Raw genomic sequence first — 15,644 nt, 5'->3', positions numbered from 1 at the left:
AAGTATATTTTGATACCGTGTTGGCTCTAAAATAAAACAACTATATCTTTTGATACAAAACAATTGGCCTAGAGTTCAGTTCTTGAGTGTGGGAGCCCATTTGCTGACTGAGTGTGTACAACAAATACTTGACACTGTCCTCTGATACTGCCTTACTGCTTGACCAAGCTACCACTATAGAGAGTAAGGTTATATCTAACGTTAACCTCTGCCAAACCTCTGGGGACTGGGAACTCTATACACACTGTACCTTACTTTGGTCCAGAATATAGAGCCACTTTGCTACACCATCCCCTCCCTTCACCACTGTCTAAAAGCATCCTGTGTCCGTTTTAATTTGGGAGATTAAGTCCCCTTGAATCCTGAGTGTCCCTAGGGTCCAAGTAGCCCACTAGGTACCTCCTGTAAGTGCCACAGAGCTGCGTTGTAGAGAGGTGTAAAAAGGGGCACCTACACACTTGTCTTTCACACCTTCAATTCCCCTGTCAGTATCCATACATTTCCAGCAAACACCCTGTCACTCCCCTTGCACTCCTCTAGTGACCCATTCAGCACCATGTATTAATCCATTCACTGCGCCAAAACCCAACCATTTATAAATTCACCCAGGCACTCTCCTTGCAGTACTCTATTCATTCAGTCAGAACCCAAGTACTCATGCACTGAGCCAGGCCTTAGCACATGGACTGCTTCAAACCCCTATCCACTATGCATGCAGTCCCCTAACTAACCAACACACTTATGGTTCTACACTTATACAACACAAAAAAAACAATATTTCAGTTTCAATATTTTAAAAAACATTTTTATTTCCATTTATATTAAAAATATATAATGTAATTTAAAAAATAAAATATGTAAAAAGAAACAGTTAAACAACTGTAGAGAATCAGTATAAAAAATACATATAACTATTAATACATTTAAAGATTATCATTTAAAATACCTTCGAAACTCACTTAACAAACCATAGGTTTCAGACATATTATAGTTAGGAATTGGCATTTAAAAAACCTTAGAAATTCACAGAAAAAACGATAGGTTTCAGGGCTGTTATAGTTAGCTGGACATTTCACTCCTACAAAACCATTTAAATTCTTTCGTTATAGTTAGTTCTGCTAACTATAACATTCATGAAATGGTCAGTGACATCACTGATGACATCTCAAATGACATCACTGATGACATCATCCACGTGACAATCAGATACACCTCATCATACACTAGTATAACCTTACATCACTCACTGTAAAATACAGAGTACCATATTTGAATCCATTGACACACCAATACAAGTTTCTAAAAACCAGTGATTCGTAGATCTACACACACATCTAATTACTTACTTATAAATTCACTCATACATGCTGTCAATGATCAATAGAACACTATCAAATATACTTATACACCTATATCGACATTACACACCAGCACACATCCTATTCATGTATGCAGTCATCCTACTCACTTATGCAAACAATGGATCATACTTACATTTACTCAGCTACACACTTATACAAACACCACTTCATTTATTCATTTAGTAACTCATACTTAGGGGCCGATTATGATTGCGTTTTTTCCGCATCCTCGGGGCCGGCGGAAGCCACCGCCGGCCCAGAGGATGCGGAAAAACCACAGCAGACTGACCAAGGACCCACCGCCACATTAGGATGGCTGGTGGGTCCTGGTTTCCGTCCGCAGCTTTTCCGCCCCGGTCGGCTTACAACCGCGGCGGAAAAGCTCTGATATGGTGACGGTGTCTCTCAGACACCGTCCGCCATATCAGGATGGGCTTTAAAAAGTGCTTTTCTGCGGCGGGTTTTCCGCCGTGGAAAAGCATACGGATCTTCACTGCGGGGGCCCGTTGCGGGCCCCCTAGGTGAAGGGGGGTGGGGGGTGCACATGGGGGGTACCTATGGTACCCCCCTGCATTTGCAGGCAGAAAGCGGCAGGCACCGCGCGGTGCCTGCCTCTTTCTGCATGCAAATGCAATGCGTGCATTTTTAACATTGCCGCGGGTGCAGCTTGAAGCTGCACCCACCGCAATGTTAAAAATAGAGGATGTGACCGCCAGGGTGGTGGTCACATCCTAATTGCACAGAAGGGAACTCCGCATGCCATGCGGAGGTTCCCTCCTGCTCTGGGGTCGCGGACGGACGCAAGTCCGTCCGCGATCCTAATCGACCCCTAAGTGTCTTATAAAATCACTATTACAAGTATACTGTCATCCATACAGTCACTCATATAATCACTGAGTCTTATGTATCTTTATTTATATACAACAACTGTCACATACACTGCCTTTTATTTTTCTAGTTTGTTGGACATGTACCATTGAGAGATATATTTGCTCATCACCACATCCATAAAGATATTCACTCACCCAAACAACTGTTATAACATGTAGTCTTAACCTCATATACCTACTGAATCAACTATTCACACATCTTTGGGCAGTCACACACCCCCCACCGAAACACACACACATTCACTCTCCCATACAAATACTCAGTTAACTAATCAATAACTAATATAGACTTTCACATAGGTAGTAACCAACTGGTGCAGCAGTTTACACAACTGAGAAAGTGATACAGATATTGACTCAGTTTAGTCTCTATCCAATATATTTAGTGAGACACTATAAATTAGTCAAGTAAACAGTCAATCACACTGCTACTAAGTCCTCCATCCAGATATTTATATTTATATATCCACTCATTCTTCAATGCAGATTGCTATATATATAATACATATTTAAATAACAAACCAAACCAAATCACGTTCACTGGATGATGTCATCAGTGATGTCATCAGTGATGTCATTTGAGATGTCATCAGTGATGTCACTGACCATGTCATGAATAATGTAATATGTGACATCATCAGCAGTGGATTTCGTTAGCAGAACTAACTATAACCGAGGAATTTCAATGGCTTTGTATGAGTCAAATGTCCAGCTAACTATAACAGCCCTGAAACCTATGTTTTTTTCAGTGAATATATATTTATATGTATATATATATAAATATATATATATATATATTCCTCCAACTCTGCTTCGTTAAAAAACAGGTCTGACACATGCTGGAGTTGCCAAACTCAGATTTAATGCCACCAGGATGCACTTAGCAATCTTCGCGATGTCCACACTATCAGCCCATGGCAGACGCATTTCGGTGGGTGCCTTTCTCAATGCTGGGTGTCTGCTGTGTGTGCCAAGCTGAAATTTTCCGCTGGGCTTATTTTAAAAGTCTTCAGAGGGCTTTCATTGGCTGCTTGTTGTACTAGTACAGGGGTCTCCAAACCGGTCCTGGAGGGCCGGATCCATGCCAGACTTTTAAAATAACTACATGAATCTCAATGGGGATATCCAAAAAATCTGGCATGGATCCGGCCCTCCAGGACTGGTTTGGAGACCCCTGTACTAGTAGAAAGTGGACAGAAAAAGTTTCTCACGCTAGTCTTTGCCGCTTTCCCAACCCCTAATGGTTGTTTGACAAATCTTCCTGAATATTTTCCACAAACTGTGCCCCACTTTTCCTAGTTGTGCATGGAAAGTTTCGGGGTGATTTGTCAAACAGGTGTCGAGAAAATGGAGGGTAAAAAAAAGTGCATTTCCAATGCTAATTCGTATAGAGATTTTAGACACAACTACAGCCAGAACCACTGAACGGAATGACACCAAATTTGGCACAATCTAGATCTTGGTCTAGAAAGTCTGTTTTGGGTGATTTGGCGTGAATCCATTCAGCAGTTTTTGAGATATTAAAGCGAAAACAAATTTGTATATTTAGAGGCATGAATCCTTTGTGAAACCATTGCTGTACTTAGCGAATGTATGCACCAACAGTGATTTGCTGGCTGCAACCTGTGAAGAAAGTTGCGCCTGACCTTTTAGATATTAAGGAAACGTCCCCATTTGCAAAAAGGGTAATGCACACCACATGGGTGCAATATAGGGGTCTGTGAGTGACCCCTGGTGGCCCGAAATGATCCCAGAATAATTTTTTCCATGTTTGAGGATTTGTGAATCCACTGTGAATGCCAGTGTGTCTCCCAGTTACCACCTCGGCAGACTCATGAATTCTGCTGGAAAAATAATATGCACTCACACACTCATACACCACTCATAGACCCACTCAGACACTCTCCACCCATCCACTAACTGTTAGAAATGGAGTTCCTGGTTGGCTGAGGTATGAACCCAGGCCAGGCAGGAGCTACCACTCTAGTCAGCGTAAGTGAGATGCACAATATGATAACCTGTGCTCACCCTCTGGTAGCTTGACACAGAGCAGCCAGACTTATCAGCAAAGGCAATGTGTAAAGTATTTGTGCAACACACACACACACACACAGTAACAAAAATACACCACAACCCACTCCGAACCCACAAAGATCAACTGCAGAGTACCCCAAGGATCATCGCTCAGCCCCACGCTTTTCAACGTCTGCATGGCCCCCCTCGCGGCCATCGTCAGAAAACATGGGCTCAGCATAGTGTCTTACGCTGACGACACCCAGCTCAACCTCTCCCTCACAAAGGACCTCGAAAACACCAGACTCTGCTTCCAAAATGGAATGAAGGATGTAATAATGTGACAGGCACACAGATGAGTTGTAGATCGGAGGTATTTATTTAACAACCTCAGCCAACAGGTAACTATGGTATACTGCTGATATCAGAACCCAGCACTGACCTGGTTCCATGCTAGAACACAGAGCATGGAACCAGGTCACATCATCAAACTCCTTTCCCCTTACATTTTACAATAAAACATTAGAGCTGGTAAGGTTATCAAAGAGCAACAATGTGAACAGTTAGAGAAACACATAATAACCCCTTATTTCATATAATCATGCAAATAACCTGGAAGTTTGCGAACCCTAACACTCTTGCGAGTGGATACACATTTCAAACCAATGCCAGATGATTTCCCACTAAAGATAACGTGGTCCTTGTCAAACATATTATTATCACCAACATGGACAACACGACTATGGTTCCAAATACGACCATCATCTGTTTTTACAGCATTTTTGAAAAGTTTTACAATAGATTTTGTAGATGTAAATTTGGACCAACTTTGGCATCCCACCGGAGCTTTAATTTTAACTTTGTCACCAATCTTGAAGTAAATAACTTCACATGACCTACGAACATCAACATAAGTTTTCCTTTTCTTCTGAAGAGCCAATTCCTTGTCTCTCCAATCCCCAATGTCATTGTTTTTCAAACCTTTATCCAAAGTCATCCACCCTGGACACAAAGATGTATTGGCAGACCTACTCTTGTAAAGTTCAAAAGGAGTTTTACCCATTGAGGAATGTGGAGTGAATCGGTAGTCTGAGATATGATTCTGCACTCCTTCCTCTAATCAAGACAGCTAACTCTTGCCAATTGAATGCACTCCTTTAAGGTTTTGTTGAACCGTTCCAGAGCACCATTTGCTTCTGGATGATACAATGAAATTTATTTTTATTTGCAACACCATACCTGAGAAGATACTCTTCCATTACTCTTGAACAAAACTGAGGACCATTGTCCGAAAGTAACGAATTGGGGAAGCTCTCACGTTCAAATATTGAATTAAAAAATTTGATAGCCGATTGGGTTGTTTTATTCCTCACAGAACTGACTTCGACCCAACGAGAATATAGATCCAATAAAACAATTAAATAAGGAGTTTGTTGTTCTCCATGCAAAGGTCCCACTATGTCGATGGCTACTTCATCCCACTGGAGGAAAGGCCTGAAGTCTCCAAACATAAACTTCATAACTGCCTGACAGAGATGTCCCAATGGATGAATAAGCACTGCTTAAAACTAAATGCGGGGAAATCTGAGATTCTACTTTTTGGAGGGGCTAAGCTTCTCTGGGACACCACGTGGTGGCCACAAACATTGGGCCTGCCCCAAATCCTAAACAATGTGCAAAAAACGTAGGCGTCTTTATCGACGACACCCTATCCATGAAGGACCACGTGCGGATCCTCTGTGGAAGGGGCTTTGCGATGCTAAAATTATTAACAAGACTGTTCCCGTAGATACCAATGGACTATCGGAAATCAGTCATGCAGGCCTTGCTAATAAGTCAACTTGACTACGGTAATGCACTATTTGTCGGCATGAATGAGCATCTGTTCACTAGGCTTCAGATACTCCAAAACGCCGCAGCCAAACTAGTCTGCAACCAAAATAGGAAGAGCTCTGCATCAATGTGCATGAAGATCTTACACTGGCTACCCGTGCGTCAACGAGCAGTATTTAAATTGCACTGCCACGCTCATAAAGCACTGTACCAAAGCGGCCCAAAAATACTCCAGGATAAAATTGAATTTTATATCCCCTGAAGTAGCCTGCGGTCAACTAATTTAGCCCTGTTCAGGACAAAGCGTATCAAGAGAGTGAGGTCCGGCGGAAGATCCTTCACATACCTTGCGGCAAAAAAATGGAATGAGATACCCCTGGACCTATGGCTCACTTCCAACCATTTGGCTTTCCGGAAAAAACTAAAGACCCACCTGCTCCCCAAAATGTAAGAAACTCTAGCCTGACCCTTTCTGTTCCACTGGACTATGTGCTTTAGCGCCTTGATATCCCAATGGGATGAGTGCCGCGCTTTACAAATAAACAAATAAACAAATAAATAAACACTTTGGTAATTTTCTACACACCATAGGAGGATATCTTGGTTTCAGTATTTTATCACTCAATTGACAAGAGAATAACATTCGAACAGCACGTTCTACCATTAAATCTAAACCTGGCTACCAAAAATCTTGTCGGATATGCTCCTTTGTTTTGGAAATTCCCATGTGGCCTTCATGTGCCATTTTTACAATACTATTTCTTAAACTCAAAGTGGAATCATCCTAGTACCTCTTGTTAGTACTCCATCAACAATGGCTAGCTCATGAGCTAATAAAGACCAAGGGGGCATATTACCAACAACTAGCGATAATTATCGCTATGTTGGCTTAGCGGCGATTTTTTTACCGCTGCGCTGCGGCGATTTTTATTGCAGATAAACCTTGGTATTACCAAGGTTTATCGCAAATGCGATAAAAAACGGCCGCAATGCATGAATATCGCTGAAAAGTCTGCGATATTCATGCATTACCGAGCTCATGCTCTTAGCCATGTTATCCACCTCCCATTGGATAACATGGCTAAGAACTGCTCAGGGCAGGTGTTAGCTTTTGGAGATATTCGCGCTTAGCGCGAATATCTCCATAAGTTGGTAATAGGAGATAGCGATGTTAGCTACTGTTTCCAGTCGCTAACATCTTGGCACACCCACTTTGCATGTCATTAGTGATAAATATCACTGACATGCAAAGTGGGGCCCAAGATGGTCGCTATCTCCTACTAGCTGTCGCTAACTGGTGTTAGCGACAGCTAGGTAATAGGGAGATAATTTTATCTCCGCTTTCTTGGCTTTTAAAGCCAAAAAAGCGGAGATAAACCCCCTTTATAATATGCCCCAAGGTTTGCTAAGACAGTGGGTCTTGTTTTGAGTTAATAAACTCATGACTGACAATAACTCGTCATCTTTGTTTAATTCCTTCTTCCACTCATCCACTTTTATAGCTCCTAAAGTCACATCACAGACTTTTACCTCAAACTCATCATCACACTGTACTTCCTCATCACAACTAGCTCCTGTTTCTACCACGTCAACTAAACGTGACAGACAGTCTGCGGACACATTTGTACTTCCAGGAATATACTCAAACTTAAAGTTGAACTACTGTAAGGATATGACCCATCTTCTGATTCTTGATGAGATGGAATCTAGACCTTTTTTTTCAAATATTGCTTTATGATCCGACTTGACCACAAAAGAGGTGCCCCACACACATTTCTTGAATTTATTAAGAGCCCAGAAGATGGCCAATGCCTCTTTCTCTATTATGGAGTAATTTAATTCTGCGCCTTTTAAGCACCTTGAGGCACAAGCAATCAACTTCTCCTGACCACTCTGTACTTGGTAAAGTAGTGCCCCAAGTCCCTTCTTACTCGCATCTGTAACTATAAAAGTAGCATCACCTGGTTTAAAGGCTTGCAAGTTTGGTGCATTTTTTAGATCTTTTTTAATCTGTTGAAACTCTTCACTACATTCATTGGTCCACACAAACTCGGTATTCTTACTCATTAAACTCCTGAGGTGAGTGGTTTTGTCAGCAACATTTTTAACATACTTATTATAAAATTCAGCCATCCCCAAAAATGAAGAAACTTCTTCTTTAGAACATGGCTCTTTTAACATTTCAATAGTCTCAACTAGCTCCTTCTTGGGTCTGACACCTAGTCTTGAAATATGGTGACCCAAATAGTCGAGTTCAGTAACGCCAAACTTGCATTTATCACGTCGTAAATATAAACCTGCCTTAAGAATTTTTTTGAGAACTTGAGTAACCCTTGCATCATGTTCCTTTACATCCTTCCCACAGATTAACACATCGTCCTGATAGCATCTAATCCCTGGTATACCCTTAAAAAGGTCATTCATTATTCTTTGGAACACGGATGCCGCGGAAACTAGCCCAAAGGACATCCTCAAAAACTTGAATGCACCCATTGCTGTTATAAAAGCCGTCAACTACTGCGAATCTTTACTGAGTGGCACCTGGTGGTACGCTGATGCCATGTCCAATGTGGTGAAATAACATGCACCATCGAAAGTTGACACTAACTCCTCAATATTGAGAAGTGTGAATTTGTCAACCACCACCTCTTTGTTTAGTGCCCGAAGGTCCACACATAAACAAATTTCATTATTTGCCTTACGCGCCACCAGAATGGGGGCCAACCACTCAGTCACCTATACAGGCTGTATGACACCTGTTGCTAGCAATTTATCAATCTCCTTTTGTACTGCTTCCTGAACACAGATGGGAATACGTCTGACCTTAGCAGCAACTGGCTTCACACCAAGTTTTAATTTGATGTGATGATTATAACCCTTCAAGCAGCCTAAAGTATCGCTGAACAACCCTTCAAATTCATTCACAAATGTACTCTCTACACTACCTATAGACTGTACTTGAACAGAAGGCTCTGCTTTTGGGTTAGGAATGATACCTAATCGAGCTCAGCTCAATACATTATCACCACTTTCAGCCACATAAATCTTTGCATCTGCAAAGCTCCCATTACACTCAATGCATTCAACAAAATAACCCAAAACCTTAATGGGTAATCCCCCATAATCTGTAGGCCTAATATCAGGTTTTAATAATTTTGTCCTGTAAGAAAACTCTTTTAAAAAAATGTCTTTGGAGATGAAGGTGATGTGAGAACAAGAATCAAACTTCATCTGATTTCTGACATCACCTACCATGACCCACTCTGAAGGATACTCTACCCCATCTTCACTTACTTGAAAACTAACCTCTTTAATCTCAGTCTTAAAGACTCTTCTGTTGCGTAAACGGCAATTCTTCCCGTAATGTCCTCTTTTGCCACACACACTACAGTTAATTCTGAGTGCTGGACACTCCTTCGCATTTGCCATATGCCCAAATCTGCCAAACCTGAAACAATTTCCTTGAAAAGACAACACACCTTTCCTCCCATGCTGAAAATGATCATTCTTAACTTCACCCTCAATGCACTATCCCTAAGAATTTTCTTCATTTTTCTTTTTACAGTCAACCTTTTGTACAACATGACACTCAGCATCCTCACCTTTCCCATTAAGTGTATTTTGTTTACTCACTTTGCTTAACTCACCGACACACTTGAGCATGTGCTCTTCACGTTTGGCAATGCACATAACCTTGTCCAAGGGTGGCTCGTCTTTCAGCCAGAGTTCTTCCCTTATTTATCACTAGAACATCTGAGAACAAATTGGTCCCTAATCCTTTCCTCCACTAACTCACCAAATTTACATCTGGATGCTAATTTTCGTAAAGATGTAATGTACTCTTCAACACTCTCATCTTTCCCTTGTTCCCCCAATCCAAAATAATACCTCTCCATGATGGTACTAACTTTAGGTAAATAATGTAAATCTAACTGCCTTATAGAAATTTCATATTCGTTTAGCCCTCTTGGGACTGCTTGGCTAAGCTGAGGTAAATTCTCTAAGACCTCCTGTCCTTCGCCTCCTAGACAATGTAATAAGAGTGCCTGTTTCCTTTCCGCACTCAAATTTGTCCCACACACCCTTGCATAATTTTCCAAAGATTTTCTTCCATTTTTTCCATTTTATGTGTGGCTCCCCAGGATCAGAAAGACAAAATGGCGGAGCTGTCACGTTTTGCATATTTTCACACTGTGAGCAGTACACTGCCAAGAATCTAGAAGAACCACATATGTAAACTACCTTTCAAAACACACACTGAAGATGTCACAATTAAAAAAAAAATAGAAATATTTTCTAAATTAAAAAACAAATCTTATTTTCACAAATAATATGCAAAACTGTCTATTACCAAATATTTGTAGAGGTGTGCTTGTCACCATGAGTCCAAACACATTTTCCAAGAGAGACAAAAGAAAAGAAATAATTTGTTTTAATTTAAAAGAATTGCTTGTTTACTTGTCCTTCTCTCACTTGAAAGAAAATCTTTTAACATGTATATTTCTTGCACCACTACCCAGCCTCAACTTCGCGCAGTGCGTACAACTGCCAGGGTGTGTTTATCACCGTGAAGACAAGCTTTGTCAGCCCACATGCACTCCTTGTGCGCTATGCTCGTAAATCACCAGAGCTGTTTTCTCCAACAACGATTGACAAGGTGTGCTTGTCACCGTAATGACAAGCCTGAACCGCTTCTTCAACCAGTAAAATATTTTCACCCGACTTTACCCTTAAGATGGCTGCTGTGTGATGTCATCAGACATCAGGTGTTCTTTCCACACAGAATTGAGCTTGTTTTTCAACTTTCAGGTCTTTTTCCATTGGAAATAGGGCTTGTTCTGCTGCCACCAGACCAAACAGCTTTCGGTCTATTTTCTACAGAAGCGTTGCCCGTAATCTCCTACTTTGCATGCAGCGGAACGCAGGCGGGGCCCTTTGCGTTTCACCGGAGATCCTTCACTACAGCCGCGACTCTCAACCAGCACACCCACTGCCTCACCAGCGATGTTGTCTTGGAGGCTGTATATTCTTCTGAGATCTCCCCGCCGCGCTTCTCATACAAAATCCAAATCGCTGAGCAAGGTAAATCGTCCTTCTCTTTTTCAGCACGCAGCAAAACGTTGTTGTTGAGGTTGTTTTTTATTTTTTTTCTGCCCGCGATGAGTCCTCTCCACCGAAAGTCGCCAGTGTAATAATGTGACAGGCACACAGATGAGTTGTGGATCGGAGGTGTTTATTTAACAACCTCAGCGAACAGATAACTATAGTCAACTGCCGATATCAGAACCCAGCACTGACCTGGTTCCATGCTAGAACACAGAACATGGAACCAGGTCACATCATCACAAAGGACATCGCAGATTGGATGAAGAAAAGCTTCCTGAAGCTCAACTCGGAGAAGACTGAGGTCCTCATCCTCAGACCCTCCACTTCTGCCTGGGACAACACCTGGTGGCCCTCCTCCCTCGGGAGCCCACCCACTCCAAAAGACCATGCACAGAACCTCAGCATCATCCTCGTCTCCTCCCTCAACATGACCTACCAAATCAACTCTGTTGCCTCCACCAGCTTTAACTGCCTTCGCATCCTCTGCAAGACCTTCAAGTAGATACCTCCCGATTGCAGAAAGTCCGTCACCCACGCACTCATAACCAGCAGACTACACTACGGCAACGCCCTCTACGCCGGAATCAACAGAACTCTGCTACACAAGTTCCAAACCATCCAGAACGTCGCAGCAAAAGACTCGTCCTCCGCACCCCGTGACACGAACACATGATCCAATACCTACGAGACCTCCACTGGCTCCCCATCGAGAAGAGAGTAACCTTCAAACTCCTCATCCATGCCTACAAAGCCCTCCACAACATCGGTCCCAAATACCTCAATGGGAGAGTCTCCTTCCACGCACCCAAAAGGAACCTCCGCTCCGCCGACCTTGCCCTATCAGATACCCCCGTCATCCGCAGAACCAAAACTGGCGGAAGAGCCTTCTCCTACGTTGCAGCCAAAGCCTGGAATGAGCTCCCGTTTAACATCAGACGCTCCACGACCCTGCACACCTTTAGGAAGAACCTCAAGACATGGCTCTTCGACTGAACCAGATCTGCACCCCACCCTCCCCCCAGTGCCTTGAGAACCTCATGGGTGAAAGCGCGCTTTACAAAATCCTGATTGATTGATTGATAAAGCCACTCCCACACCCACTTACATAAGGATACATACAGTCACATGTCCACTAAATATAAAATTAGTAGTATCACTCATTAGTATTACACCTATTATTCTAATTTAACTTTTGCAGTAGCTTAGTATATATGTTTAACAAACATGAACTCAAAGAAAGCACACCCAGAAAACCAATCACACACCCATTCACGTACACATTCATAGACCCATAGAGCCACTCACACATCCACTGAGAAAGCAACACAGCCACTCACACACCCTCTGACAGATCTGTGCAACCAATCACACACAAGCACACACACACCCATACAGCAACTGAGACCCCCATTCACACTCTCATACAGACAGTTACACAGCCTCTCAGATTACATGTTAGAAGTAGTATCCCTCATTAGAACTACAGAAAGTATATAAATATAACTTACATAGTAGCTTAGTATATATCTTTAAATTGAACAAACTTTTACGAAACACATTCAATGGATGATGTCACCAGTGATGTAATTTGAGATGCCATCAGTGATGTCACTGACCATGTCATGAGTGATGTAATATGTGATATCATAAGCAGTGCATTGTGGGGGTGTAAGCTATAGTTAGCTCAGGTAACTATAACTGCTGAACTTCAATTGTTTTGAACATGTGAAATCTGAGCCTAATTATACCATCCCTGTAACCCTTGTTTTTTTCAGTATATATATATATATATATATATATATATATATATATATATATATATATATACAAAAAGGAAATCCCCAAGCCACCTCCAATCCAGTCGATCGGCGAAGCAAACAAAGGAGACAGACCACAGGATCCGGCCACAGATATATTTAATGGCACAGGTGAGCAGCAACAGCAATGACGCGTTTCCGGCCGGTAGCCCCTTGATCACACGGGCCCGAAATGCGTCATTGCTGTTGCTGCTCACCTGTGCCAATAAATATATCTGTGGCCAGATCCTGTGGTCCGTCTCCTTTGTTTGCTTCGCCGATCGACTGGATTGGAGGTGGCTTGGGGAGTTCCTTTTTGCATACGCTGACAGAAGTTTCGTTTGCTTCCGGTAACGGACCCCCTCTCCAAAAGCTGGCCTTCTCCAGCAAACAACCATATTGTTGAATCCGATATATATATATATATATATATATATATATATATATATATATATATATATATATTCACACATATATAGTATACATTGACAAAGGCAAGATTGAAACCAGGCTATATAGAAAAAAGACTGCTGGTAATACCATACTCCATGCGGCTAGCGGGCACCCTCATCATCTCATAGCCAGTATCCCCTATGGGGAGATGTTAAGACTACGCAGAGTGTGCAGCACTGAATCAGAACTGGTGTAGGCACAAAAATCCAGCAAGATTAGATTCTTGCAGCGCGGGTACTCTGAGGTAATGATTGACAATGCTATAGTCAAGTCACGCTTGAGGATGAGACAAGATCTTTCGGCCAAATATGACCAGTCAATCTCTAGCGTTGATATTCCCAATGAAGCCTCTGAAACCAATGATTTCAGAATCATAACTGGCTTCAATAAGCAACATCGCAATCTATATCGGATCTTTAATCGCAACTGGGTGATCTTGACTAGCGACCCTATCATAGGTCCTACTTTACCACGCAAAGTTACCTTAACCTTCAACAGAGCACCTTCAATGAGGGACCGATTAATAGATACCAACCCTGAAGTTATGGCCAAAACCACCTGGTTTCAAAACAATGGGGGCTTTTTCAAATGTAAAGTCTGTAAATCTTGCACACATGGGGTCAACACTAAAACATATAAGGATGGCTTTAGTGACAGGAAACACAAAATAGACAAGGTCGTAACATGCAAGTCAGAGTACGCTATATATGTACTCCCGTGCCATTGCGACTCAGGTACGTTGGCAGCACAAAGTTAGAAGTGCACAAACGTATCTTACAGCACCTGAGGGCAATATCAAATCAAGACAATACCTACCCGGTGACGCGTCATTTCAAGGAGGCACATCAAAGCAATAACAAAGATCTAACATTTTTTGTGAATGATGCTGTCCCTGCAAGCAGGAGAGGGGGCAATAGGGAGGCTGCGCTCCGCAAATTGGAAACTAAATACATACTCCTCCTAGACTCCAAGGCCCCGGTAGGGTTAAATGTCACTGAGGATTTGTATACTGTGTTGGGATGATCAGTTAAATGAATGCTTGCACTTTCATGATAGTTCTAGTCAGATATTAGTTGGCTATATGCAAACTCCTGTACATATATGAAGTTGGTTTGTTTTTACTGTCATTTTTAAATGGTTTTCATCATTTGGAAACTATGGTTTTAATCACTATATGTACTATTTATTATCTTAGGAGGTTTTTATTCAATCAGACTTTTTCAATACTGTGATGTAATGCATTTTTAGAACTAGTAAGTGGTGACCTATATTCTCCTATAACCTGTGATGTTTTCTCATATGCACTGAATACTTCTTTATATCTGTTGCTCATATCATTTTACATGATTATGTAAAGAAACTTAGGACTTTTTTAATGGACGAGACTGGGCTCAGTCCGACCATGCTGACCCCCTATAGATTGACTCCTGCTGCTTATCTGATATATTTCATATATTTGATTATATATTGCACTACTTATCACTTAGCACTTTATTGCACACTTTTGTACTCCCTTTGTGTATTTTCAACTGCAGGGATCTGCAGTTGATATCAGACATGCCATTTGTGATTATTCAGGGATTCATCCCAATATTTTACATTCTAACGTACAATTTAATTGAAGTCAGCATAGCATAAGTTCAGTTTATGACATGAATGCACTTTACATTGGTTTATATATTTTGACGTATGTTTTCATTCATAATTATGAATTCAAACTCATGAAATCAGACACTCAATAGCATCTAGAACTTATCTGTATTAGATGACTATTAGGATACAGTTTAATCCCTATTTACAATGAATATGCAGGGCTAATTGTTTTAATCAAGCATGGTTTTCTTAGTTGCAATTATTAGGTTATTTATTATATATTACGATTTTTAACCTGCATTGTAAACCATTTGCTTTGATTTTCTTTATCAATTTACCATTGTTGCTTACTGTACAGTCTGTTTTCCATGGCTATTAAGACCCCTGTCATGTGCAGGGGGCTATGTGACGTACATAAGGGAGTAAATGCACTTTCACTGTGTCATGTGAACAAGGCGTTATGGCGACTTGCACGCAAATTCTAAAATAAAGAACAGCACTTAATCTATGGTCCGTGTCTATGCTGCTTGGGAGGGCGCTTTGAGGGAGCGAGCCTTGAGGCGGAAACGGAACTTGTGAATATATATATATATATATAT

General features: G+C 41.5%; 1 protein-coding gene across 4 annotated transcripts in view; it reads left to right on the top strand.

The window, feature by feature from the left end:
* The window catches only part of MMRN1 (multimerin 1), a 329,148-nt gene that overhangs the window by 195,875 nt on the left and 117,629 nt on the right, over positions 1-15,644 (top strand). The window lies entirely within an intron of this gene.

This window comes from Lissotriton vulgaris, chromosome 3_1 (genome assembly GCF_964263255.1).
Source record: "Lissotriton vulgaris chromosome 3_1, aLisVul1.2, whole genome shotgun sequence".
NCBI lineage: Eukaryota > Metazoa > Chordata > Amphibia > Caudata > Salamandridae > Lissotriton > Lissotriton vulgaris.
The sequence above is the reverse complement of the archived record's forward strand: the minus strand, read 5'-3'. Positions and strand labels throughout refer to the sequence as shown.